We start from the raw sequence: 27,069 nt of genomic DNA, 5'->3' as shown, positions 1-27,069 counted from the left end.
TCTAATACTTTCCTCCTTGTTTTTACAATTGAAATGTATAATCCTATGTCCAATTTCAGTATCTTCTAGGTATTTTAATTTATAGTGCACTCGATAGCTGATAGATATGGCAAGTGTATTATATTGAGTCGTCCCATACTAAAATGTGGTTTGTTTATTAATTATTTAAATATTATGTTCCTCAATAGATATTTAAAGTACAATAATGTGTCTTTTTGATTTTGGGGCTATATTTAGGTCTTTCTCCTTTTCAGTTTCTATTTTAAGTGGAATTTTATAATTTAACAGTGTTTAGAAAGGCTATCTTTTTGTATATTAATTTTGTAATTTACTACCATGTAAGATAGTTTTTTAGTCAGTTCTTCTGGATTGTCTTGGAAAGAACTATACTATTTGCAATTATTTAAAATTTGTCTACTCCCTTCTAATATTATGAGTTATTTCTTTCTATTGTCTTTTTTTGATTAGTATATTGAGATCAATATCAAATTATAATGATGATCCTGGGAATCTTAATCTTGTTACTTACTCTAAAGAGAATGCTTTTCCTGTGTCATCTTTAAGCATAATGAGTATGTTTGTTTTTAATCAGGTATTTTTATTGAGTTAAGACAATATCTACTTTTGTGCTACTCTTACCGAATGGAATGAGGCTCCGCCCACCTGACACGCAGCCAAGCCAAACACTGAACATTGAAATTTGCAAGAGAAAAATGAAAGTCATTTTATTTGCAGGATGTTAAGCAAGGAGAATGGGAAGCTGACTTCTTGATGGCTTTTAATCTAGGATTTTTAAAGGCAAAGACTGAGAGTTAAAGGATGGGGGTATCTGCTGGTGTGTGAAAGCACTGGCAGTGCTGGTTTTGATTGGAGAACTTGGGAACTTAGCCATTTATGGTAAGACGTGGTGAGGGGCTTTAGCACAGGATCTTTCTGTACAATGATCACTTCTGAGAGGGTTCTGGGGTTCAAGTTCTGGTCATATCTAGATCTTTTGGTTTCGTGATTGGAAACAAAACTTTGGTTCTGGATGCAGAAGGAGGTCAAAATTGTCTTCTCTGCACATGCTGCAACTGCAAGACTTGCAGTTTGGGTCTGTTGTCTCTGAAAGGCAATTCAATATCTCGTTAGGAACAGGATAGGACCATTTCAAGCTGGTTCTGCCTTTATATGACGACCAGTTTAAAGATTCAAGAATGGAAGATAAGTTTTGTTAAACATATTTGTGGGCATCTATTGATATCATATGATATTCTTGGCTATCGTTAATAAAGTTCCCATTTACTGAGTCATCATTGTATTCCAAAGATGTGTATTTGTGACTATGATGTTAAGTTGGCATCTTTAAAAATTTTTAGGTCTTTTGTTCTTTAACTCTGCTGAAGTTTTAAGTGGCTTCATTCCCTTCAATGTCTGTGTTGCAGATTGAACTTCACAGGAGGAAGACAGAGAAATTAGCATGCCGGGCATGTATTGAGGAGTGAATCACTTGAGAGCAGTGCTATGGAAGGGGAGGGTAAGGAAGGAGGAATGGCCAGAGAGAGGGGGAAAGGTGTGGTATAGATCAATGGGCTTCAGCCTACCCCTTGTGGGCACTAAGGTTGTTCATAGTTACGTGTTTTGTGGAGAGGGCTATGGCTTTTCAAATTTTCAAAGGGTTTTGTGATCCAAAAAAGGATTAAACATGATGGTGCAGAAATTCTTCCTTTTATATAACTTCACTCTATAAAATCATTCACCAAGTGCTTTTCATTCTACTCTAGGGGTTCAGAACAGGGTACCCCAATATGTGCATCTGTGGTACGAAGGAGATTATTTTGAGCTATAGGCAACTGAGACCATGAAGACTCAAGAGAAACTTCTGCTCCCCTTTAACTACCTACAAGAATTTAAATTAAGAGCCTGGCCCACAATAAGAGTTAGCACCAGAAATAACTTTTTACCTATCTGTGTGGTAGGATAAATAATATGTACTGGACATGTGCTTTCCCTGAAATTACCTCCTGAAGTCCCAAGATATATTACCTCATCCTTGGCTCAAAATGTCTTACATACCTCTGTTTTCCTCTCTGTCTCTGAACTTCTCGTGTATGTAGGGTTCCCATATATATGTGTGTAATTAAATTTGGTCATTTCTCTTGCTAATCTGTCTTATGTCTATTTATTAGACCAGCTAAAAGAACCTCGAGAGTAAAGTTTGTTCCTCCCATACTACCTACTATATATTTTCTCTCTGAATAACCTTGCCTCCTTTTTTAACTAGTCACTTATCCCTTCTCATATTACTTAGTGACCACAGTTTTATTAGCATCAGTTAATAAGCTTCTCTCAGTTTTAACATCATCCTCCCACTGCATACCCTTCCTCCTTTCCTACTCAGTTTTCTGTACTCCTGTCAGTGTCAACCAAAATAAAAAATAAATTTGGACTGCAATAAAGAATAAAAAAACATTAATTTGAATAAAAGATTGCATTCTGGGAGGCACAGATTTAGGCAACAACTCAAATTGTGCTCAGGGGAAGACAAAGCCAGAACTTAAAAGGAAAAAACCACCATACTATAACAAAAGAAACTTTTCTTATTGGCTATCTAACATGGTGTGATGACTAGTTAAAAAAAGATTGATCAGGTCTTGGTGGTGAGAATCTGAGCTAATTAATTTCCAGAATGTGCTTCTATGGCAAGCACAGAAGTCTAGGAATTCTAACCTCACTCAGGTCATCTATGCAAATAAAGGATACTGGCTGATGAAATGGATCGGCTTCTTTCAAGTTGAAGAATGCAGATGGTCTGTGTGCCATGCTAAGGAGGAAGGTAAAATTCAGGATGTGGTTTCAAGGTTCAAAACTAGAAAAATTATAATTGAGGCAAGCTCTTCATGGCCTCCTGGCTCTGTTTTAGTTCTCTTGACATAAATGACTCTATCATGGCAATTCCATTCATACCAGTTTAATTTTTTTAGAGTGAAAATTATACCAGGATATTCTCCTAATTCAATTATACCACTGATTTATCGGGATAAATTCTAGCTCCTTTGCATGCATGTAAGGCTCTTCATGATCTAATGTTTAGTGATCTCTTTGTAGCTTTACCTGCTATCACTTAACCTTCATGTTTTATAGGTATTCTACCGGGTCGACCTGCTATGTATTTTATAGTTTTGTCCATGCTATTCCCTCTGCTTAGATTGCCTCACTTTCTGCCAATCTTGCAGATTTTTCCCCCCTCAATAAAATGAAGTATTTTTTCATCTGGATAATCTCTTCATTTTTTATGGTATTTTTTGGTACATGTCAGCAGCTAAGTTATGTCTGGTGGTGAAAGTGTTAAAAAAAATCTCATGAACTGTATTGTTGACTATTGATTCAACTTTACTCTCATAGCATTTAAGAATGTCTAAATCTTATGTTATTCATCTGATCACAAACTCTAGTCGTCATTCAATTAATAATAAGTTTGAGGAGTTTATTGAGGCTATTAGAAAGTAATATGGTTGGTTGAGTTTATCTCTGAGATACTATTTAATAGTATTTAATGGTAAATATACATTTGTAATTATTATAAACATGACATTAAATATTTAAGGTAATTTTCTTTTAACCTGAATGTTTAGAAAAGTTCTTTACCCTTCCCTTGCAAATCCCGACTCTGAAAATTGATTCCATCACTAACACCTAAGGCTGGGAACAAAATGAGTGTCCTGCTGTGTTTAGGTGTTAGTGACATTGAACATAATAGAGAAGTACACATCTCTGGACTGAGTTTTAGCAGTTAACAGACTTTATTATCAGCTTCAAGTAATTCTTAGAATTCAAGTTGCAGTAATGTCATAATTTCATTAAAATAATAAATTTTATTTTAATGAAATTATGACAAAACATTTGGTATAGAAACTTATCAAACATACTTTGAAATGAGAGTTCTTGATGCTTCAGGCTTTGTGTATATAACAATGATGAGGCAGTTACAGATCCTGGGACAGAACCATACTCCAAGTAATCATCTAACCTGTCTCCCAAAGGAAAGAACTAAATTAAAAGCATCAGACAAAGTAGCTTTATGTATGTTTTTGGAGATTTAGGTCAAGACAGGAAATTTCGCATCTTCATTGGGTATACTCAACAAATTATAGCAATCCTTTTTCAGATGGTTTATATAAAACCAATGGGGCAAAGATTGTATGGCGACTGTCCCTTCACTTTCTTATCTCAGTATGGTTATGATTTGCCATATTGTTTATCAACAAATTGTTTTGTGGATACAAGTAAAATATTCAACTTTCTGAAAAATTAATTTGTTGTGAATTTTCACATTGAAATGTTTTCATTCTTAATTTTGTTTTTTTTATTACTTATCAGTATTTCTCAATAAATCAGAATTATTTTGTTAATTATCCATCTTTATTCTTGTTTTTAAAATTTTCTTATTGGCCGTTTATGTGAAAATTAGACAGGTCTGATTCTTGATGGAATTTCATGATTTTTTTGATGTTAAGGTAGACAACTTTATAAATCAGATAACTCTAGCTTTGAGAAAGAAGTTGTACAGTTTGGTGAAAAATCAATATATAAATTTGAATTAAATATAAAATAGTTGAGACTATAAGCATTTCTAGCTTTAATAAATTATTTTTTGGTGTTTTTAGGTATTGGCATTCTTAGAAATTATATGACAGGAGCATTGAATATTTGAAAATTAAGCATATGTTAGCAAAATAGAAAATATTGATATATTATTTACGTTTATGTTATTCTGGAAAATTAAAAAATATAATTATCACTCATGATCGTAATCGTAAATATTTTTTAAAACTCGATATCTGAATCCAGTGACACACATAAAATTATTAAATTATTTTCAGTTATTTTTATTTATTTATTTATTTATTTATTTTATTTTTTGTTAAGGTTTTTGGGGTAGCATTGGTTAATACAATTATATATAATTTTCAGGTGTATAGTATCATTTGCCATCTGTATATTCTGTTGTGTGTTTACCACCCAAAGTCTGGTTTCCTTCAGCTACCATATATTTGATCCCCTTTACCCACTTTACCCTCCCCCTATCCCCCTATATTTGAATTTCTTTACCCTGTCCACCTCACCCCTCCTCCCCTACCCCACTTATAACCACTAGTCTATAGTCTTCTGGTAACCACTAGTCTATAGTTCATGTCCATGAGTCTCTGTTTGATTGTCCTGATCATTTGTTGCTTTTAGGTTTATATCAAACATATAAGTGATATCATGTGATTTTCAACTTTTTCTGTCTAGCTTATTTCGCTTAGCATAATTTTCTAGAGTTCCATCCATATTGTCACAAACGGCAGTATTTCATCTTTTCTTTTGACTGAGTAACATTCCATTGTATATGTGTACCACAGCTTCTTTAGCTAATCATCTATCATAGGACACTGGTTGCTTCCATGTTCTGGCCACTTTGAATAATGCTGCTATGAACATTAGTGTGCAAATATATTTTTGGATATGGGTTTTCAGTTATTTATTTTTAGAAATAAACCTTTTCTATCTCTAAAACCATTGAGCAACACAATGGGAAACAACTCAGAGGGTTTTTTGTTCAATAATTCTCTTTCCTTGTTTAAATGTCTTATTTGCCTGGAAAAGATAAGCAGTAGAGAGTGAAGTGAAGAGAACTATGTTGGCGCAAAATGGAAAAAAAAATGTTATTTGCTGTTCCTTATAATAGTGTCAAATCAGTCCGAGAACCTAGTTTCAGAGTTAATCACTAAAGCCAGAAAAAAATAAGACACCTCACATAACTGCAAAACTTTTATTTTACCAGCCTATGTAAAAACTTATTTATCCTGTTTTTAATACCAAAGAAGGGAAGAGAAAAGTTGCCTTTTAAAATAAAGCTATAAGTAAATACATTGACATTCATTTCAAATATAAGAGAGACAACATGAATCCAGATTAGTACACCAAAAGTTTTCATTGCAAATGGATGATTCCACAGAAGTAGTAACTATACTTACTTAATATCATACAACTTAGAATCCTGGAAGAGAAATGATTGGAGGAATATTTGTTCCAAAGAAGCTCTAAATTGAACTACCGAGAATAAAATGACCAAAGTGGTAAAGGAGTTCTTGAAACAAATAAAATACTAGAGAAACACTGGATATCTTTTTTTGCACTAGTGGTTATGTTAGATTGTAGGAAAATATACAAAATTTACATCAAGAGTTCTTTTTAAACCCTGGAATTTAGAAATACATTATTTAATTAATATTAGTGATGTTCACATATGCCAATGTTCGTTCATAGAGTGACATTATAAAAGATGTTATAAAAATGGTGAGTATAATAAAATGCAAGCTGTTAAAATACTATTTTTAACTTCATTCGAAGAAATATGATCAGAACACTACTTCATACTGAAGTACGTAGATTGCCCAAGGAGAATTAAGCAAGAGTTTATAAAATAACTAGTTGTGTGTGAGAGAGAAAGAGAGACAGAGAGTGTGGCGGAGCTGGGGAGTAAGAGAGAGGGAAGTAGATAGGAATGGAAGAAAGGGGAGGGGCTTGTTTCTCACTTTATACAGTTTTAAGAAAGATTATTACTGGCATTCAAAAAGTGTGATTCACTAGTTTTTTTTCAGCTTCTGAGAAGTTTAATTAAAATATTTTAACCTGTACTGATAGAGTTGGTGGAGAAGTTAGAATCTTCAGGCATTCAGATGAACAGAGCAAAATCTGTGTAGGTTCAAGGAATCTCCAGTATTTTAAAATAAAATAATTGAAGATTCAAAATCAGCATTCCCACAAGAATGTTCACCGTTGTATTTTTCACAGAAAAAGAAGAAAGACTAACGACTGATGTCAGACTTGAAATATAAACAGGTTATTTGAATTCTAGTAATTCTGTAAGAAAGCCATTTCCTACAATAGAAATACAAGCCATTTCCTACAATAGAAATACAAGCAATATATATTCATTTGCTCTACCACCTTTTATGTGAACAAAATTTATCCTTGATGTTACTATGAAAAATTTAAGATCATCTTTAAAAAGTCATAATAAGGATTTAAGTATAACCATCTCAAACATAAAACCATACATAAAAGCATTATATCCACAGAAGAAATCTCATGTTTCTTTCTTTCTTTTTTTTATTGAGGTAAAATTGGTATATAACATTATATAAGTTTCATGTATACAACATTATAGTTCAACATCTGTATGCTCTACAAAGTGATCACCACTAAAAGTCTAGTTACCATCTACCACCATACACTTCATCCCATTTGTCTTTCTCCATCTTACTTATTTCACTTAGCATAATACGCTCAGGCCCCATTAATGTTATTGTGAATGAAATGATTTTGTTTATTTTAATGGTTTAGTAGTATTCCATTGTGTGCTTTTGTGTGTGTATGTATGTATATGTGTATGTATATATGTGTATGTTTATGTGTATATCTATATCTATCTATATCTATGTATGTATATACCACATCTTTATCTGTTCATCTATCAGTGGATACTTAGGTTGTTTCCATATCTTGGCTAATGTAAATGATAATGCAGTGTGCATATAATATTTTCAAATTAATGTTTTTGTATTGTGGGGTAGATACCTAGAAGCGGAATAGCTGGATCACATGGAAATTCTATTTTTAATTTTTTGCAGATTCTCCATACTCATTTCCATTGTGGGTGGCTGCACCAGTTTGCATTCCCACCACGGTTCCCTTTTCCTCACATTCTCTCCAACACTATTTCTGGTCTTTTTGGTAATAGCCATTCTAACAGGTGTGAGGTGATAACTTACTGTGTTTTTGATTTGCTTTTTCCTGGTAATAATGTTAAATATCTTTTCATGTGTCTCTTTAAGTATAATCAGGTATAATGTAAGTATAATGTGGGCCATCTCTGTGTCTTCTTTGGAAAAATGTGAATTTAGCACTTCTATTTTTTAATTGGGTTATTTGGTTTTGTTTTGAGCTGTATGAGTTCTTTATATATTTTGGATATTAATTCCTTATCATACATATCATTTACAAATATCTTCTGCCATTGAGTAGGTTGCCTTTTTGTTTTATTAATGGTTTCCTTCGCTGTGCAGAAACTTTTAGTTTGATGTACTCCTATTTGTTTATTTTGTTTTGCTCTCTTTGCCTTTGGAGTCATATTTTAAAAAATCATCACTTAGATTGATATCAGATAGCTTACCATTTAGTAATTTTATTATTTCAGGTCTTGTATTCAAGTCTTTAATGTATTTTGAGTTTATTTTTGTATATGGTATAAAAAGTGGTTGTTTTATTTTTTTCACATGTGGAAGTCCAATTTTTCCAACACCATTTTTTCAAGAGACTGTCCTTTCTCCTTTATATGTTCTTGGTTGTTTTGTTGTAAATTAATTGTCTATATATTTGTGGGTTTCATTCTTGATTCTCAATTCTGTTCCATTGATTCGTGTGTCTTTTTATGCCAATACCATACTGTTTTGATTACTATAGCTTTGTAGTAAAGTTTGAAATAAAAGTCTCTATCTCCAGCTTTATTCTTTCTTTAGATAACTTTAATTGTTTGGGATTTTCTGTGACTTTATACAGATTTTAGTATTATTTGTTCTAGTTCTGTGAAAAATGACCTTGGAATTTTGATATGGATTGCATTGAATCTATAGATTACTTTGAGTAGTATGGGCACTTTAACAATATTAATTCTTCCAATCCTTGAGCATGGAATATCTTTCTATTTATTTGTGTCTTCTTCAATTTCTTTCATCATTGTCCTATAGTTTTTAGTGAACAGGTCTTTCACCACCTTGGTTAAATGTATTCATTTAGTTTGTTCTTTTTAATGCAATTATGAATGGGATTGTTTTCTTAATTTCTCTTTTTGATAGTTTGTTATTAGTGTATAGAAATGTCAATAAATTTTGTATATCGATTTTTGTATCCTGCTACTTTACAGAATTTATTTATTCTAATAGGTTTTTTGGTGGATTCTTTTTTTTTATATATATATATAGTATTGTGTCACGTGCATATACTGACAGTTTTACTTTTTTCTTTCTGATTTGGATATCTTTAATTAATTTTTTCTTGCCTAATTGCTGTGGCTAAGACTTCTAATGATATGTTAAATAAAAGTGGCAAGAGTCAGCATTTTTGTGTTGTTACTGATCTTAGAGAAAAAGCTTTCAGGTTTCAGTTACTAGTAAGATGTAACTGTGGGTTTATCACATATGGCCTATGTTATGTTGAGGTACATTCCTTCTATAATCACTTTGTTGAATGTTTTCATCGTAAATCACTGTTGAATATTATCTCATGCTTTTTCTGTATGTATTGTGATGATTATGATTTTCACCTTTCATTTTGTTAATGTGGTGCATCATGTTGATTGATTTGCAGATGTAGAACCATTTTTGCATCCCTGGAATAAATTCCACTTGATCATGGTGTGTGATCCTTTTACTGTATTGCTGAATTTAGTTTGCTAATATTTTGTTGAGGATTTTTACATCTATGTTCATCAGCGATACTGGCCTGTGATTTTTGTGTGTGTGTAGTGTTCTCTTCTGGTTTTCATATCAGGGTAATGCTGGCCTCATAAAAATGAATTTGGGAGTATTTTCTCTTCAGTTTTTTGGAAGAGTTTAACAAGGTTAGGTATTAAATCTTCTTTGAATATTTGGTATAAGTCATCAGAGATGGATTCTGATGCTGGATTTTTGATTTTTTGGAGGTTTTGATTCCTGATTCAACTCCTTCTTAGTAATCAGACCATTCATATTTTCTATTCTTCATGATTTAGTCTCAGAATATTGTATCTTTCTAGGTATTTACTTTTTAGGTTGTCCAATTTGTTGGCTTATAGTTGTTCATAATAGTTTCTAATGCTCCTTTGGATTTCTGTGGTATGTATTGTAACTTCTCTTTCATACCCGATTTTGTTTATTAGAGCCCTCTCTCTTTCTTTTTTTTCTTGGTTAGTCTAGCTAAAGATTTGTTAATTTTGTTTACCTTTTTAAAGAAACAACTCTTAGTTTCATTGATTCTTTTTATTACCTTCTTAGTCTCTCGCTTTTTTTAAATTTCCTCTCTGCTCTTTATTATTTCCTTCCTTCTACTGACTTCAGGTGTTGTTCTATTTCTAATTCCTGTAGGTATAGTTAAATTGTTTATTTGAGATTTTTCTTGTTTCCGAGGTAGACCTATATTACTATATAATTCCCTCTTAGAACTGCTTTTGCTGCATCCCAGAGATTTTGGAAAGTCATAGTTCTGTCTTCATTCTTATCTAGGTATTTTTTCATTTTTTTTCTTTGATTTCTGCAATTATCCATTGGTTGTTCAGTAGCTTTTTAATCTCCACATTTTTGTGAGGTTTTTTTTTTTTGTTTTCAGTTTTCTTCTTGTTACTGATTTCTAGTTTCATATCATTGTGGTTGGATAAAATGCTTGATATTATTTCAGTTGTCCTGAATTTATTGAGATTTGTTCTGTGTCTTAATATGATCGATCCTGGAGAATGTTCCTTGTGCATTTGAGAAGAATGTGCATTCTGTTCCTTTTGGATGAAATATTCTGTATTTGTCTATTAAGTTCATCTAGTCTAATGTGTCATATAAGGCCAGTGTTTTCTATTTATCTGTCTCCATAATTTATCCACTGTCGTAAGTGTATTGCTAAAGTCGCCTAGTTTTAAATTTTTCCCTTTAGATCATTTAGTAATCTATATATCTTGGTGCTCCTATGTTAGGTGCATACATATTTATAAGTGTTACATCTTCTTGCTGATTGACCCCTTTATCATTGTGTAATACCCTTTTTTGTTTTTTATCTTCATTTTGTCTTTTATGAGTAGAGTCACACTAACTTTCTCTTTATTTCCATTTCCATGGAATATCTTTATTCTTTCACTTTTAGTCTGTATATGGCCTTACTTTGAAGTGACTCTCTTGTAGGAAGTATATGACGGGTGTTATATTTTTAAAATCCACTTAGCTATTCTGTATCTTTTGATTGGAGAGTTTAGTTTATTTACAGTTAAAGAAAGTAATTATTGATAATATGTTCTTATTGGCATTTTGTTAATTTGTTTTTAGTTGTTTTTATAGTTCCTCTGTTCCTATCCTTTTTTTCTTGCTTCCTTCATAGTTTTATGGACTTTTTTGTTGGGTGTTTAGTTTTATATTTAGATTCCTTTTTTATATTGTGTATTTACTATAAGTGTTTGTTTTGTAATTATCATGAGGTTTACATATAATTTCCTATGTATGTACCAGTTTATTTTAAGTTGATAGTAACTTAGATTTGAACACATTTCAAAACTTCACGTTCCCATTTTATATTTTTGATGTCACATTTTTCATCTTTTTATTTCATGTATCATTTAATGAATTAATTATAGTTTTAGTTAATTTACTTTTTTTGTCCTTAAACTTTATACCTACTTAATGATTTATCCACTACCCTTTACTAAATATTTATCATTTCAATTTTTTTTTCACTTTTATATGTTTTCTTGTTGTGAATTAATGCCATTTCTTTTCCATTTTGTGATGAACTCTCTTAGTTTTTGCTTTTCTGGAAACCTTTTTTTTTTTTTTTACAACTTTAAAACAATCCCTTTTGTTTTTCCTATAGAATTTTTAAAAAAGAATAGCAATAAAATCTTAAACCTATGTTATAAAATACACACCGTAAAAGATACAATGTGCTATCAATAAAATAAGTAGAAGCAGAAGTGGAGATGGGAAGTAATAGAGTTTTTGTAAGCAATTCATGCTATCAGTTTAAAATATATCATTATTGTTATACTTATTGTATAAGTAACCTACATGTTAGCCACAAAAAAAGGAAGAAGTAAAATGATCTCTGTTGACAGGTGATAGAATATTATATTGTAAAATCCCAAAGAGTCCACATTAAAAATAATCCAAAAAAATGTAGCAAAATGCAAGATACAAAGTTAACACATAAAAATTAGTTGTGTTCCTATATACTAATAGAGAGTAATACAAAGAAAAATGAATTAAGAATATAATGACACTTCTCTTCAATTATGAATGATAATCTTTCTGGGTAGAGAATTCTTGATTGGAAGGTTTTCCTTTTAGCACTTTGAATATGTAATGCTACTCTTTTATGGACTGCAAAGTTTCTGATGAAAAATTTGCTGATAGCCTTATGGGATTTCCCTTGTACATAATAAGTTGTTTTTCTTTTATTGCTTTTAAGACTCTTAATTTATCTTTAACTTTTACCAATTTAATTATAATATGTCATGATGTGGATCTCTTTGGGTTCATCTTACTTGGAAACCTGTGGGTTTCCTGAACCTATATGTCTGTTTCCTTCCCCAAATTAAGGAAGATTTCATCCATTATTCCTTCAAATATATTTTGTGACCCTTTCTCTCTTCTAGGACTCCTATAATGAGAATGTTATTCTACTTGATGTGGTCCCTTATCTTTTTTTCTTGTAGTCTTTTTTTTCCCCCTTCCTTCCTTCTTTCCTTCCTTCCTTCCTTCCTTCCTTCCTTCCTTCCTTCCTTCCTTCCTTCCTTTCTTCCTTTTTTCTTTCCTTCTTTCTCTCTTATGCTGGTGTGAGTTCTATCGCTTTTTCTTCCAACTCACTCATCTAATTGTCAGTTTTATCTAGTCTACTGTGAACCCCTCTAGTGTAGTTTTCAGTTTAGTGATTGTATTCTTCAGTTCTGTGACTTCTGTTTGGATCTCTCTTATATGTTTTAACTCTTTGTTAAGGTCTCACTGTGTTCATCCATTTTCCCTCCAAGTTTATTGAGCATCTTTGTGATCATTCCTTTAACTCTTTATCAGGTGGATTGCTTTTTTCTGTTTTATTAATGTGTTTTTCTGATGTTTTGTCTTGAACTTTTAGTTGGGACATGTTTTCTGTGTCTTCATTTTCCCTGAATCTCTGTGCTTATTTCTCAATATTAGGCAAATCAACTATATTTCCTAGTTTTGAAGGAGTGGCCTTGTGTAGATGTCCCAGAAGTACAATCTCCTCTGTGCACCAGAGCTAGACATTCAAGGGGGGTGTCCCCCATGTGGGCTACCTGCCCTTGATGGCTCTCATGGGATCCCCTGAGTGGCATGGGTGGGTGGCAGTGAGAGTGCAAAAATGATACCTACCAGCAATGTTAGTCAAAGGATCCTGTAAAAATGGGGACCACTAGCAGTTGCATTCCCATAGAGAATTCCAGTAGACTTCTGGTAGATTCCCTGGTTTAGAAACTGGATCTCCTTCATATATTGTCTAGGCTCCTCTCAAACTGTTGCTTTTAACAGTTGGGTTACAGGGTGAGTGATTCTTCATGTGGGCTTTTTAAGAGTAGGATTTGAATTCCCTATAGCCCCATGATTCTCCTGAACATAAACCTTATTGCTTTTCAAAACCAGATGTTTTGGGGGCTGATCCTCTGGCATAGGACCCCTGGTTTGATAAGCCTGGTGTGGGGTACAGATCCCCTGATTCTCATGGAGAAATTTCATTTATTGCTTTTTTATTGTTATTCTTTTTTGAGATCCCTCCAGACTGTGAGCCACCAATGAGGTGGGGTTTTTGACAGGAGTATGTCTCTATCTCTCCTACCAATCTTAATGTAGTCTTTTTATCCTTTGTTGTAGGACAGAGTTCAGTTAGTTCTCAGGTTTATTTCAGAGGCAATTGTTCCATGTGTAGCTATATATCATTGTGTCCCTGGGAGGAGAGGAGTTCAGGGTCCTCTTATGCTGTTATCTTGAACTGCCCTCAATCTGATGTTTCTTATTAACAATTTTGAAAATAAATTTTGGAAAGTTTATTTATATTCAGTATTCAAAATTGTCCCTAAAACTTTGTATTTTATTTATATTATAATCATAAATAAAAATGCATTACTTTTCCATGAAGCCGCATAGGGAGATTTCCAAATTTACTTTTGCGAAAATTTTATTTTTATATGTTTTATTGAAAAAAAATGTTTTGGGTCACTTCTTTATAATTCAGCTGGAGAGAAGAGTGAGTCAATAGCTGGTAGGGTTAGAAGGGCTAACAAAAACAGCATCTTTCCAAAGAGACAGTGAAGAAGGTATTGGTTAGAAAGATTGGACTTAATGAAGAGGACATTTGTCAACAAAAGAAAAAACAAATGAGATAAATCTAACATAGAAAAAGGCAAGGTAACTATTCTTGGTGAAAAATTGAAAAAGCTTTGTTGATTTTTAAGTAGTGTTTTTCGTAATTGAGAAACACATCGAAGTGTTTCTGTGGTTCACGGAACAGCTGGAAGGGTATCAGCCTTGCAACACTGTACCCAAACTAGCAGGCTGCACAAACCCAGCCCATGATTATGTTTATATTTGTTGAGCAAATGGGTATTGTATTAGTTTTCTCAGGCTGTCATAACAAAATACCACAGACTGGGTAGCTTCAAAAACAGAAATTTATTTTCTCAGACTAGAAGTCCAAGATCAAGGAGTAGGCAAGTTTAGTTGCTTCTGAGACCTCTCTCCCTGGCTTGTAGATGGCAGCCTCCTTGCTGTGTGCAAGCATCCCGTGTGTCACTTCATGTTCCTAATTTCCTCTTGTTAGGAGGATACCAGTAATATTGGAATATGACCTTAGTTAACCTTAATTACCTCTTTAAAAGTCCAAACTCCAAGTAAAGTCACGTTATGAATTACTGAGAGGTTAGGACTTCAACACATGAATTTTTTGGGGGGACATAATTCAGCTCATAATAGGGGTCTAGAAGTACAAGCAAGTACACTGTAAGTGTTCATTTAAAAATTTAATTGGGTTTCTATTTTTCAGTGTAGGAAGAATTTTCATGTTATTCAGTAATGATAAATGAAACATAGTTCTGTCTGGTACACAATGTAGTTAATTGTCTACATAAATAATTACTTTCATTTTAACAAGTTTTTTAAAAAATATTGAATTAGAGTTTGCTTTAAATCTTTGACAACATAATTGATGCATTTTCCTTCCTCTCTTGTCTGTTTTAAAGGAAAGAAAGTTCCAGTGATAAATAGCTGGTATTAATTTAGTCTATTCCTCATCTTCACCTGTTACTCTAAAAAAAAAAATGCTATAGAGAAGGTGAAGCCTTATTTAAAATAGACTACATTGGCTGATAATCACTCAATGAAAGAGTAGATCCCATCAGATATCTAAAGCCTGAGTCTGTTATCTAGAAAATTTTTTCTGGGAGATTGACCAGGTCATGCTATAAACACTCAGAAATGTGCTAGAGTTGTTACCTGTTACCTTGTGTCTAGTGGGCACAAGAACAGGTGATAGGGGTAGAAAATATAAATCCACCAGAATAAATATAAATGTAATTTCTAGAAGGCCTTAGTAGATCTTCAATGAAAGAGACATTATCCCGGTGGTAGATATTTTGCAGGGCCTTGACGCAGGGGAAACAGCCCTCTGCCTGTCAGTGCTGTGCTGTATCTATTAAGCTGTATGTTTTAAGCTGAGGACATGTAGCTCTTACATGACTCTGTGGATATCTTTTAGTCTGTTATATCCTGTTGGGGGCAAATAGACCTTCAGCTATTCATTTCTTTTCTCACTTGTTCCTCTTGGTACAGAAGAACACCCAACAGAATAAGTTATAGGGCATGTGAATCCTAGTTAGTTTTTTCTGGCTACTGCCATTTCTGGGAAAGAAAAGAGGATAAAATTGCTTTTAGAATTTCTTCTGAGAATTTTTTGGTCTCTTAGGTTTTTAAAGGGCATGGGTATCCTGTATGGAACTAGCTAAGTTCTGTTAACATGCTGCTGTTTGGGTAAAGACTATTGTAAAATACATCTGATGGTTGGTTATTGTAGATGACAGTAATTTAATGCCTTTTGGAGCTGTTATTGTTAAAATTTTAACATTGAAAGGGGTGTCAAAGCAAGCTGAATGAGAACAATGTGGTAAAACAATAAGTTTGTAAAACAATGTAATTAAATTATTATATGTTACTTGATTACTTGTTAAGCAGAAGTTGTGGGGGTAGAATGGGATTTGTTTGAAGGGATGTAACACATTTTCCCAAATGAAAACATCTGTCCACATTGTTGTTTTCTATTAGTCATCTTCAGAGATGTTAATTTAACTTAAAACAATTCACACTATTCTGTTGATGATTAATTTTAAAATGATGTTTGCATTATTAGTTGAAGTCAGAGACACCATGAGAAATGGTACTAGGAACAGATGGCCATGAATGATGCATTTGGTACTTAGGATGTTTACCTTAAATCAGCCCCAGGTATTTGTATAGAGATTGATAGCGGAGGAGAAACTAAAATTGGCACAGGTTATTAACATACCTGACTCAGGGAGTCAATGTAAACCCTGAGTAGATCTCATAGAAACTGCAATTTTACTGACATAACATGTACTCACCTATTACTCTATAGGTCTACAGAGTAAACAGTGAGAACATAATCCTTGTCTTTAGTTATATTTAAGGAAAGGTTTTAAAATCATAAAAACTATTAGAAGAGATCTTACTTTTGTCTACTGAAACTTGCATATCACAAACATTCCATTCCAGTTATTAATAGGCAACAGAATTTTCTCTGAGTATTCAAGCAGAGGCATTTAAACTCCTTAAGAGAGCTCAAACTAAGAGATGAGTTCTCAAGTATCATCCTTTTAATTCATTTGTTCTCAAATTCTAGTGTGCATGTATCCTGTCCTATAAATCTTAATTTAGTCAGTGGTGTGACTTAGTAATCTAAATTTTTAACAAGCTTTCTAAATGCGCTAAAATTAGTTTTTAAATTTTCTCATGTACCCATACCATACTTCAGATTATCCTGTAAAAATAATTTTGTAAGACCAGTGTTCATTTTTATATACCTACCTAGCATTGTCCTAGCATTTTAGCTTTATAGTAGCTTAAAAGGGCAGAGGTTTTTGGTTCACGATGGCACACTAATCACTTGGTATTGTGTCTTTGACCATTTCAGATCCCTCAGTTAAAGGGATTTAAATATATAAACACACCACAATGAATATAATAGGAGATGACCATTAGTGGTTGACAATTCTCAAAAGTTTCTGGCTAACAGAAAGCAGTTTGGGAAGAGGTATTGAAAGAAACAGGATAGAGGGGTCCAGGGCCTGGGAGGTTATTGATTTGCCCTGCTGAACCCAGAAGAGGCTCAAGACTCAGAAATGTCAAATCTGATGATGAACTGGAATGGAGTGAGTTGAAAAACAGCATTAGAGTTTTCTGTATGTAAGGTTACAGTAGTCTTATACTTCACATGGTGGACAGAATACCTAACAATGAGCATCAACCCATGTAGGCAAGATTTTGGAGGGTTCTTTCCTTGTGGATTGCACAAGAGCAGCTGGTATAGAGGTTGGTCCCCAGAGCAAAGACATCAGTATTCTGGGATATAGGAATTCTTAAGCTCAGCACCAAAATATTCCACCAATACCACATACACATTTCTAGGTAACCAGGTTTTTTATTGCCTCATTCTTAAATGTGAAAAGACAATTAACGTTCAACGGACACTTGTGGAAGCTTGAGAAATAAGAAAATAAAATGAGGATAAACATATTTCTTTCAATCACTATGAATGTACATATGGGCATAAACAAAACAGATACTTATTCAAATTATGTGGGGGTTTCAATGAACTCTTCCACCACTCACTCTTACATAAATTCATATTCTATTTAGTATCCTTAAAAACAAAGGTATAAATCTATGCAAAAGCAACACTTAGAGAACAAAGAAATATTTTAAAAAGATAAGTACAATAAAAAATTTCACAAATATGATGAGTAAGTTGAGGAAAATTCCTAGAGAGTAGATGAAAAATATACTAAGTGACCTATTTTATTATGTAACATGTAACCCAAGGGAATAAGCACCTCTTTGAAATGCCTTTAAATTTTTTAAGTTAATATTTTCAGATATAAATTTTGGCAGTCACCAGTATGCAGTATTCAGTATTCACATATCAATGAGGTATGCTTTATTCATTGACTGGTATTGATTGAGCATCTGTGGATGCATCATTACTCTAAGCACCAAGCAGAGACCAATATGGTGATCAAAACATACAAAAATTTTTGTATCCATAGAATTTATGTTCTAGTAGGAGAAGATAGTCAAGAAACAAAAAACAAAAATATATGCTAGATGGACGTAAGTGCTTTGGAAAAAACAAAGCAGCGAAAGGAGATAGGAAGGTGCTACATGTAAGGTTGTAGTTGTAAGAAGAATGACCAAGGAAAACCTCATTTAGAAGATGACACAAGCAAAAAGCTAAAGGAATGAAGGTAGCAAGCCAAAAGGATGGTAGGAAAAGATACTTTCATGCAGAGGGAGAAACGAACCAATACCCTACATAGTATCAGTCAGATTTGGTGTGCTTGGGGCATAGCAAGAGCCCAGTGTGGCGGAGTGGAAGGCTTTAAAGGCAAATGAGGTCAGGGAAATAAAGGGAGCAGAGCAGATTAATGATAGGCCATAATGTAGGTTGTGGCTTTTACTTTTGAGGAGTGGCAAAATCTGGTATAAAGGATCTCTCTCTGACTGAAATAAGAATAGATTGTAGTGAGATTAAGAATGGAAGCTAGGACAGCAACCGAGACTATTGTAATAAGCCAAGCAAGAGTAATGCCCCTCAGGGCCAGGATGATGATGGTAGAGTTTGTAAAGTGTGTCTGGGTTTTGGATTTATTTTGAAGACAAAAATAGACTTTTTGAATGATTGGATATAAAGTGTAAAGAAAAGACTCAAGGATGATTTCAAGTGTTTCACTGAATATTTGGAAGGATGAAATAGCCATTCCATTAGATAGGGAAGATGGCGGAAGGAGGGGTTTATGGAGGGTCGGAATCTGGAGGCTGTGTTTCAGACAGATCAAGTTAGAGATGTCACGTAGAAATCCAAGCGGAGATGGAGAGAGCAGTCAGATAAGCATTTTGGATTTTAGTGGAGAGATGTGGATCGGAAATATTAATTTGTGACTCTGGCAAGTATAGTGGCATTTAAAATCATGTGAATGGGTAAGATAGAGAGGAGTTACAGGGAATGAGACCTACAGCATTCTGACATGTAGAAGTTTGGCTGATGATAAAGAACAAATTAGCGGAGACAAAGAAGGGTTAGCCAGAAAGAGAACAAAGGGGGTATGTTGTTCTGGATACCAAGAGAGGAAAGTATTTTGAGGAGAAGACAATGAGCAGTCATTCCAAACTGTTTTTATAAAAATGTTTTCATGTGCAAATGGGTAGTGGTATTGCACTTAATATTTTATAAAGCTGCAAGAGTACATAAAAATGGAAGAGTCATACTGCATAAGTACTGGTTTGCATTATTCTAAAATGTAGCCACTTCAAATACAACTTTGAAGTAAGCAGAGTGGAAAGAAATTATTCATTTAAGCACTGAATTCAAAGGCAAGGGTCACACTATTTAATGATCCACAGGCAACATTTTTCCCACCATCACTAATCAAATCACAGGGGAAACTGGATAATTGTCTTTGTTATTTGCGTATGTCTTAATGACATCTCTGAAACCTGAAATCACCATTGGAGCATGTTGACAAATTATTTTGGGTAATTTTCTTAGTTTAGGGAAGAAAGGCAAAGAGGCTGCCATGTTGGTGGTATTTAAAAACATATCCTTTTGAGTTTTCACATTTATGCAAAATTAAATGGGGTGACAGATGTTTATCCACTGAATCCCTTTGGCTTGGATGGACTGGCAGAGTGGCAGGAAATAGTCTTGCTTTCAATGTAGCCTTTGAGTACCTAGCGTGCTGTTAATACTTTATTTATTGTAAATATATCATTATATGGTAAGTTAACTTGTTAAGATATTATTTATTGGTTCTTTGCATTTCCTTACCATATTTATTTTTCTGTGGCTTCTGCTTGGAGTCCTGAAGTGGGGAGAGAGCCCAACCTTTGGAGATGAGAAATACAGGACAGTTTTATTCCTGATTCAGTAGGATAGGGATTGTCAGATCTAAATAGCAAGGGATCAATCTCTAGCTCAGAGCAGCACCCTGCACAGTGGGTCTAGGAGGCCTGGTCCCTAAGGATGGAGTGTCCCACCCACCACACCACAGATTCTGTGCCTCATGTGTGGCAAGGAGGCAGCCTTCAGCTTCTAGGGCCTGTGTGGGTAGAGGCAACAAATGCCATTCTTATGTGACCTTCAGGAGACAATGGAACAAATTTAGGTGCAGGAGTTCTATGTAAATCCATCACTCCTCTCATTCTTGCCCTGATTTCTATGCTACTGCTCAAAAATTGAAGGTTTTTGTAGTCATAGTTTTTCTCCTGAGCTAACATTATTTTTTTTTTTAGGTCATCCCACATAAAGTTTATTTCATGTGATTCTCAGCATGCAGTGTACTTTCTTGGAGAAAATTTTTTTTGTCTCAGTTCACATTATAAGTTAATTTACAAATATAAAATTTTATTAGAAACAATATTTGTAAAAGTCCATATGATTTTTCACATAGAATAACATCCATTGAAACTGGTTTGTTGTCCACACGGTATGGGGATAGGTAGTCTCTTTGATTGTCCTTCTACAGACAGACCTCAGATACTGCAGGTTCGAGTTCAGACTATCTCCAAAAAGCGTTGCTTTTCCAGTTTACAGTAACCCCAACCTGAGACCTGTTTATTCAGATATTCATTCAGGTACCTAGTCTCTGACTGGAGGATCTGCAGGTACTTCAGACTCTGCATGTCCCAAGCTGCATTCATCAGCCTAACCCCCAGGGAGACTTCTTCCTCTTCCTAAATTTTCCTTCTCAATGAGTAACAAAGTCTTAATAACAGCATATACTGGAAATTTTAGTTTTTTTTCCTCCAACTTATGACTTGAGTCTAGAGTATTGGAGAATGAGGTAGTGAGATCAGAAGAAGCCGACTTCTCAGGACAACAGACTAAGACTAGGTGACTGTCTCAGCCAAATCAGAAGTAAAATAGGAGCTATATATTTCAGATTGTTTGAAGTTGTAGATCTGAGAAAAGAAATCAGTTGTTCCCCCAAAACAGTGAATGGGACACAGATAATCTTCAAAATGTGTCTTTTAGCAACACTAAGTCTGAATAAAATGATTAAAAAAAATTTTTAAATCTTTTTTAACATAAGACTTATTAAAACTTATAAAAAAAGGAAAAGAAACATCAGACTAAACACTCAGAAGAAAAATAAAACCCTGAAAATTACCTATAGCAAATGGATATTTTAAAAACACTATTACAGAAATGAGTAAGAATAAGCGTGACAAAATTGTGTGAAGAAAGAGCATAGGGTACCATCAAGGGAACCTCTGTGAAGAATTTTAGGAACAAAAGGAAATGACCTTAAAGAGAATAAATACAAATATTTAGTTGAAATGATCCTAGGTCCTTCCAGGTTTTTATGTATTTCAGGTATTAGTCTGCTTGGGCTGCCATAAAAAATACCATAGGCTGAGTGACATAAACTACAGAAGTTTATTTTCTCACAGTTGTAGAGGCTAGAAGTTCAAGGTGCCATCAGGGTTGGTTTCTGCTAAGGCCTCTCTTCCTGGCTTGTAGATGGTCATCTTCTCTCTGTCCTCAGTAGGCTTGTCCTCTGTGCCCATGCAGAGATAGATTTCTAGTGTCTCTTGCTCTTCTTATATATACATCAGTCCTATCATATTAGGATCCCAATATTAATGTCTCCTTTAACCTTAATTACCTCCCCAAAAAAACCCTTATCTCCAAATATAGTCAACTGGGCATTAGGGCTTCAACATATGAATTTCGAGGGGAAACAGTTCAGTCTATAACATTATACTAAACAGAGTAGAAGTTCATTGAGCTGATGTTTTGCTGCAAGGTAATATTATTACTCCAGCATAGGCTCGTGTGCACAAACATTTAAGCTCTGCCAGTCGGATCTGGCCTTCATTATCTATAAATGTCTGCAACATTTCATTTATAAAGTTAAAACTGATTTTAACTTTAAAATTAAATGCATAAAAGTATCTACATTCAGCCAAGAATGTTATTTTTGGCCACCTTTGACTAAATAACAAAAAAAACCTAATTTTGACTTTATTTTGTATGTTAAAAAAAGTTGCACACTCCAATCAAGAACTGTCATGCCAAGTTTAAGCCTGTAGCCAATGTTAAGACCAAATTATAACTCCCTAAAAATGTGGGAGTTTGCTAGATCCTTAACATCACTGTGTTGCCAATTGCTTACTGTAATATTTACTTATATTACTAGTACTTAAGCTAAAGGAAACTGAATGCAGCTGCATAAGTCAAGACATGTGAAAGTATGTGCTGTATTTTCTATGCATTTTACTCTTTTCAGCGTTCACTAAGAAAATGGATGATTTTTACCTAGAAGTGAAGAAAGGTGACATTCACTGGCCACTCAAAACATTGCAATGCTAAATGTTACACCCATAGTGTGTGATGCAGAACTTTAAAAACAATGAGTGTCTTTCAATTTTCCAATATTTAAAACTTAGCTCCCAGCATTTTAGAGCTTTACAGATGAGGTATATCGTCCAGGATTCCAAACTTCAAAGGCTTAAAAAATAAACTACAAAGTAGCAAACTTTTCGTTTTTGTTTTACTTCTGTTATTTTTCTAACCTTTCCTTTTAAATACACTTTTTCTTGCATTTGCCATTTGCAGATAAAGTTAGTAGTACTAAAATAATTCATTTTTAATAAATTCTAGATGTGTTAGCTTTCCAAGTGAGTTGGACTAAATGACATAAAAACTGTAAACTTTGGAAATTTTATAGTTTCTTCTACCTTGTCATAATATTTTGACATCTTCTAGTGAGTGTCATATTAAAAAGGTACTGGGAATATCATTGATTAATAGAAAAACAGGGATTCTGTAAATCGCAGAGATTACTTGTATGTCTTTTAATTTTTCATTTGAGTTTCTACTCTGGCAAGATTAAACTGACAAGCATTTTTTCTCTTCTATCATGAGTGTAAATATTTTTTTAAGAATGGTATTAAAATTATTTTATAATTCCAGTTAGAATTATTTTCCCGTGGCTAAGTTTTTTTAAGGTATTGATTAAATTTGATTTATAATCAAAATAGGAATTATTCCTGAGTAATTATTCTTGGGTGTGTATGAAAGCTAAATGATCAATTTTGTTAAATTACTAGTTGTATGTACTAGGCCTTATTTTTCAGCAAACAAAAGTCAAGAAAAGACAAAAATAAAATGTGACATTTCTATTTTATATGCTGCCCTAATTTAGGTAACTCGAATGAAAATGTTAGAAAATCCATAAGTGAAAAATGAAATAAAATCCTGCCAGGATATGCGAGCGATCTGTCTGCGACATGTCACTGCATTGATTCCAAGGGTTGATTCGGCTGATCTGGCTGGCTAGATGGGTGTCGCTTCCTCTCTTACCACTCTGTGTGCGTCCCTCCCGGAGCTGCGTGCTCAGTGGAAGAGGACAACCTTCTTGGTAGAGAAGAGGACCGACCATTCATTGGTCAAGGGTATACAAGTAGCTGCGCTCCCTTGATAGAACTTCTAAACAATCTCTCATGGGCCGTTTGTAGAAGATGTGGTAATTAAACTTCCAAGACTCCAGAAGCATCCAAATGAGGTGCTGCATGTGGCAGACTGCCTCTTTTAAAAAAAAAAAAAAAAGAAAAAGAAAAAGAAAAGTTTCGCCACCAGCGATACAGGCTAAGCTGACAGGAGAGGATGGCCATGGTGTTGAGGGGGTCATAGTTACCAGTGAAGGGAGGAAAAGAAAGGAGCAGAGTTTATAACAAATTAGAGAAAAGGTTGTAAGGTGAGAGACTCCAAAATGTCCCAGAGATGCTGGGAGCAACCTGAGATTATGCAGGGTTATGGGGAGGGGGTCGAGGGACCTAATTGCTTCACTAGCCTTCCATTTCTTCCTCGCTTCAAAAATTATTACTATATAATGAGGAAATTAAAGTAGACCCCTGTACCCCTACACCTTGTACCTTGGGAGAGTGAAAAAGAAGGAAAACCAAGAGAAGAAATAAAAGTGGCAGAATAAAAAAACCTAACCAAACCAAACAAACACATAAACATAACAAATCACAGCCTTCCAACACATTTTGGAGCTTCTCCTCAGTGGTTTAACCCTCTTAGGCTAGTCTTCCCTTGACCATACATGAGCAAGTCTTCTGAAACAGGCAGTCCCAAAGAAAACAAAAAAGACTTCCTAATAAATAAACACTTTTATATGATTAAACATTCACAACCCTGAGGACTATAACCAGGCACCTCAAGCTGTATTTCTCATACAGATGAAAGTAAACTCCTTTTTTATTTAGCATCTGTAATTTCTGGGAAGAAACAGATCTCAGTAGTGCAGAGGAGTGTAGCGATTTCCAGGCTTGGAGGTCCACAGTTTTAATTTTTTCAATTTAAATGAGGATACCTGAAAATAATTCACAGCGCCTTAAAAAACTCAAATCATATTCTGTTCATTTAAATTGCATGTGAACTAATAATTGAAAAACAATCTAATTTGTATGTAATGTCATGTCACACCTGAATGGCATCTACTTAAATATAAAGAAAAAAAAAAGGAAAAAATGGCACAAAGTACAAATCAGAAACCCTTTTTGAGCTAAAGTCTTTTTAGAGCCTTTCTGTGGAAAAAAAGTAAGTATAAGTCATGTAAATACCACCATAAATATTCATTGTTACATTCTTTTAAATAAAAGGAACTGAGTCTTTTAGGGTTCTAAAAATTCTGTGTGAATTGTTCATCAATGTTTGAAGAAAGGAGATACATAGAGTTTTCTCTATTTAAAAAAAATATATACATATCTATCCAAAATAGGTGCATAGTATCTAGGCCAGATTTCAAAATGTATAACCTGAGGGCTCAGCTTTGCACTTAGGTCCTTCTGGGGCCTGTGCCAGCACTAGAACTATGGTAAGTGGTCATGGGGCCTTAGGCTGCTGGCACAATCGCTTTCCTTCTAGCTCCATTGAAGCCGACTGGTTGTGGTAGACAGGCTTACCCTCCTTACTGGCCCACACCAAACCACAGGGAGTCAGTTGAAGGCAGCGTTTTTCATCCCTCAGCTCCTGAATTCTATTTTTACTGATCTGGTCCCCTGTAGCTGACTTACACACCCATCAGATTCTCTTATCTCGGGCTTTAGAGGACTCATTGGTAAATATAGTTCAGGAATGGGTGCTATTTCTAGATATCACCTGGGGCTTCTCTTCCATTATTCTTTTATCTCAGTGACTGGACCTACATTCTCACATAAATCTGAAAGACTCTGAAAAAGCAATTGACAAAAATACTCTATTAAGTGGTAAATATTTAGAAGCTTTAAAATTCTAGGCCACTGGTTCTCAAAATGTGGTCCCTAACCAGCAGCATCAGTACCATGTGGGAACTTGTTAGAACTGCAAATTATCAGGCTACACCTTAGATCTGCTGAAAGGGAAACTGTGATGGAGGGAGGAGCCCGTGATCTGTGTTTTCACAAGTCCTTCGGGAGACTCTGATGCCTGTTGAAATTTTGAGGACAGCTGTTCCAAGTCTTGGCCATGGAGGGCAATTCAATGCCCTCTTTTTATCTGAAAGAGAACATGAGATTTTGACTAACAAGATGTGCATGAGTATTTATGAATAAAATACATACTTATATACTGTATATGTGATCTAAGCCAAGTTATTAAGTTTAATTAGTGCAAATGTTAAGTGGGGATGATAACAGTATCTAATTCAAAAGATATTTTGTGTGAAAACACATAAAATTATACATTACACATAATAATAATAATAATAACAATAATAATAGTATTGACTATAGCTAACAATATATAGAAGGATGCTGGGTTGGGATGTTAGGAAAGGGCATCATTTAATATATTATCCATGGATGTCCAATCAAAGAGACCAGGCAGGAAATTTCCTTTAAGATTAGTTTAATACTAGGAAAAATGTCTTATTTTTCCTTAAAAATAAATGCCTTTATTCATTTCTTCTAATGGGAATTATATAATTTTTCATGTGTTTATTTTTTCTTTGGCTGCTAGGATACTCTGGTCTGGCTTCTTGTGTAATATATTTACTTCCTCCTTTCCCTGGTTCTAGTCATCTTTTTTTTTAAAGAATGAACATGGTATTCATGTCATATAGCTATCACTTCAAATGGAAATGGGATATTTTTAAATACCTTATACATATGTAGTTTTTATTGTATATATTATTACTGAGTCATGTGATATCATTTAATGGCTGTACTTTTTTTTCCCAGCTCCAATTGGAGATATGATAGTTGTCTCAGTTTCATGAGAATATTGGGTTGACTTCAAATTTGTCAGTTATTTTGTGAATGAGGAATGAGAGCATGTTTTTAATGAAGTCCTAGGATGTATTTCTACAGTTTTTACTAAAGTGACATTTTTTATCCATCAGGACACTGCTTCAAGATAAATATTCTAAACTGAGAAAATAGAATAGGATAAGGGAGAGATATTGTAACAGAGAAACGAATTACAAATATATTTGCATTTTATAGTCAGTCATTTCATATAATGCTCTTGGAAACCACATCAAATGAAATAAATTCTTAGTGAAATAAACTGATACTGATAACAAAGTGGTGATAATGACAATAATAGTTATTTTGTACTTAACTAGGCACTATACTAAGTACTTTCTGTGTTTTGACTCATTTAATCCACAAAATAACCTCCTATAGGGGAGATAACACAATTACTTTCATTTAAAAAAAGGAAGACCTGAGGCTTGAGAATTTACACCATCTGCTTAAGCCTCATAGTAGGAGGTTATCCAGCTAAAATATGAACCTAGACTATCTTCCTTCAAAACCTATGTTCATAATCATCGGTTACCCAAACGGTTATTGTACACTATTTTAACACTGTTTTTGATGAGAGACATATATCAGAAAAGCAAACCAGCCCCTCCTCCCACAAAAACAAAACTCAAATAACTATACAGAAGCAAAACCCTAAAAATGGAAATAAATTCCCCCAAACCCAAACCTATTAACAAATGTTATAATTATTGATACATTTATT

The 27,069-nt window shown here is 33.9% G+C and overlaps 1 protein-coding gene across 2 annotated transcripts in view; it reads left to right on the top strand.

Moving 5' to 3' along the window:
• CFAP299 (cilia and flagella associated protein 299) overlaps positions 1–27,069 on the top strand; it is a 500,183-nt gene that overhangs the window by 67,698 nt on the left and 405,416 nt on the right. The window lies entirely within an intron of this gene.

Source organism: Rousettus aegyptiacus, unplaced genomic scaffold (assembly GCF_014176215.1).
Source record: "Rousettus aegyptiacus isolate mRouAeg1 unplaced genomic scaffold, mRouAeg1.p scaffold_m13_p_10, whole genome shotgun sequence".
Lineage (NCBI taxonomy): Eukaryota > Metazoa > Chordata > Mammalia > Chiroptera > Pteropodidae > Rousettus > Rousettus aegyptiacus.
Note: the sequence above shows the minus strand (reverse complement) of the source record. Positions and strands in the feature narration are given on the sequence as shown.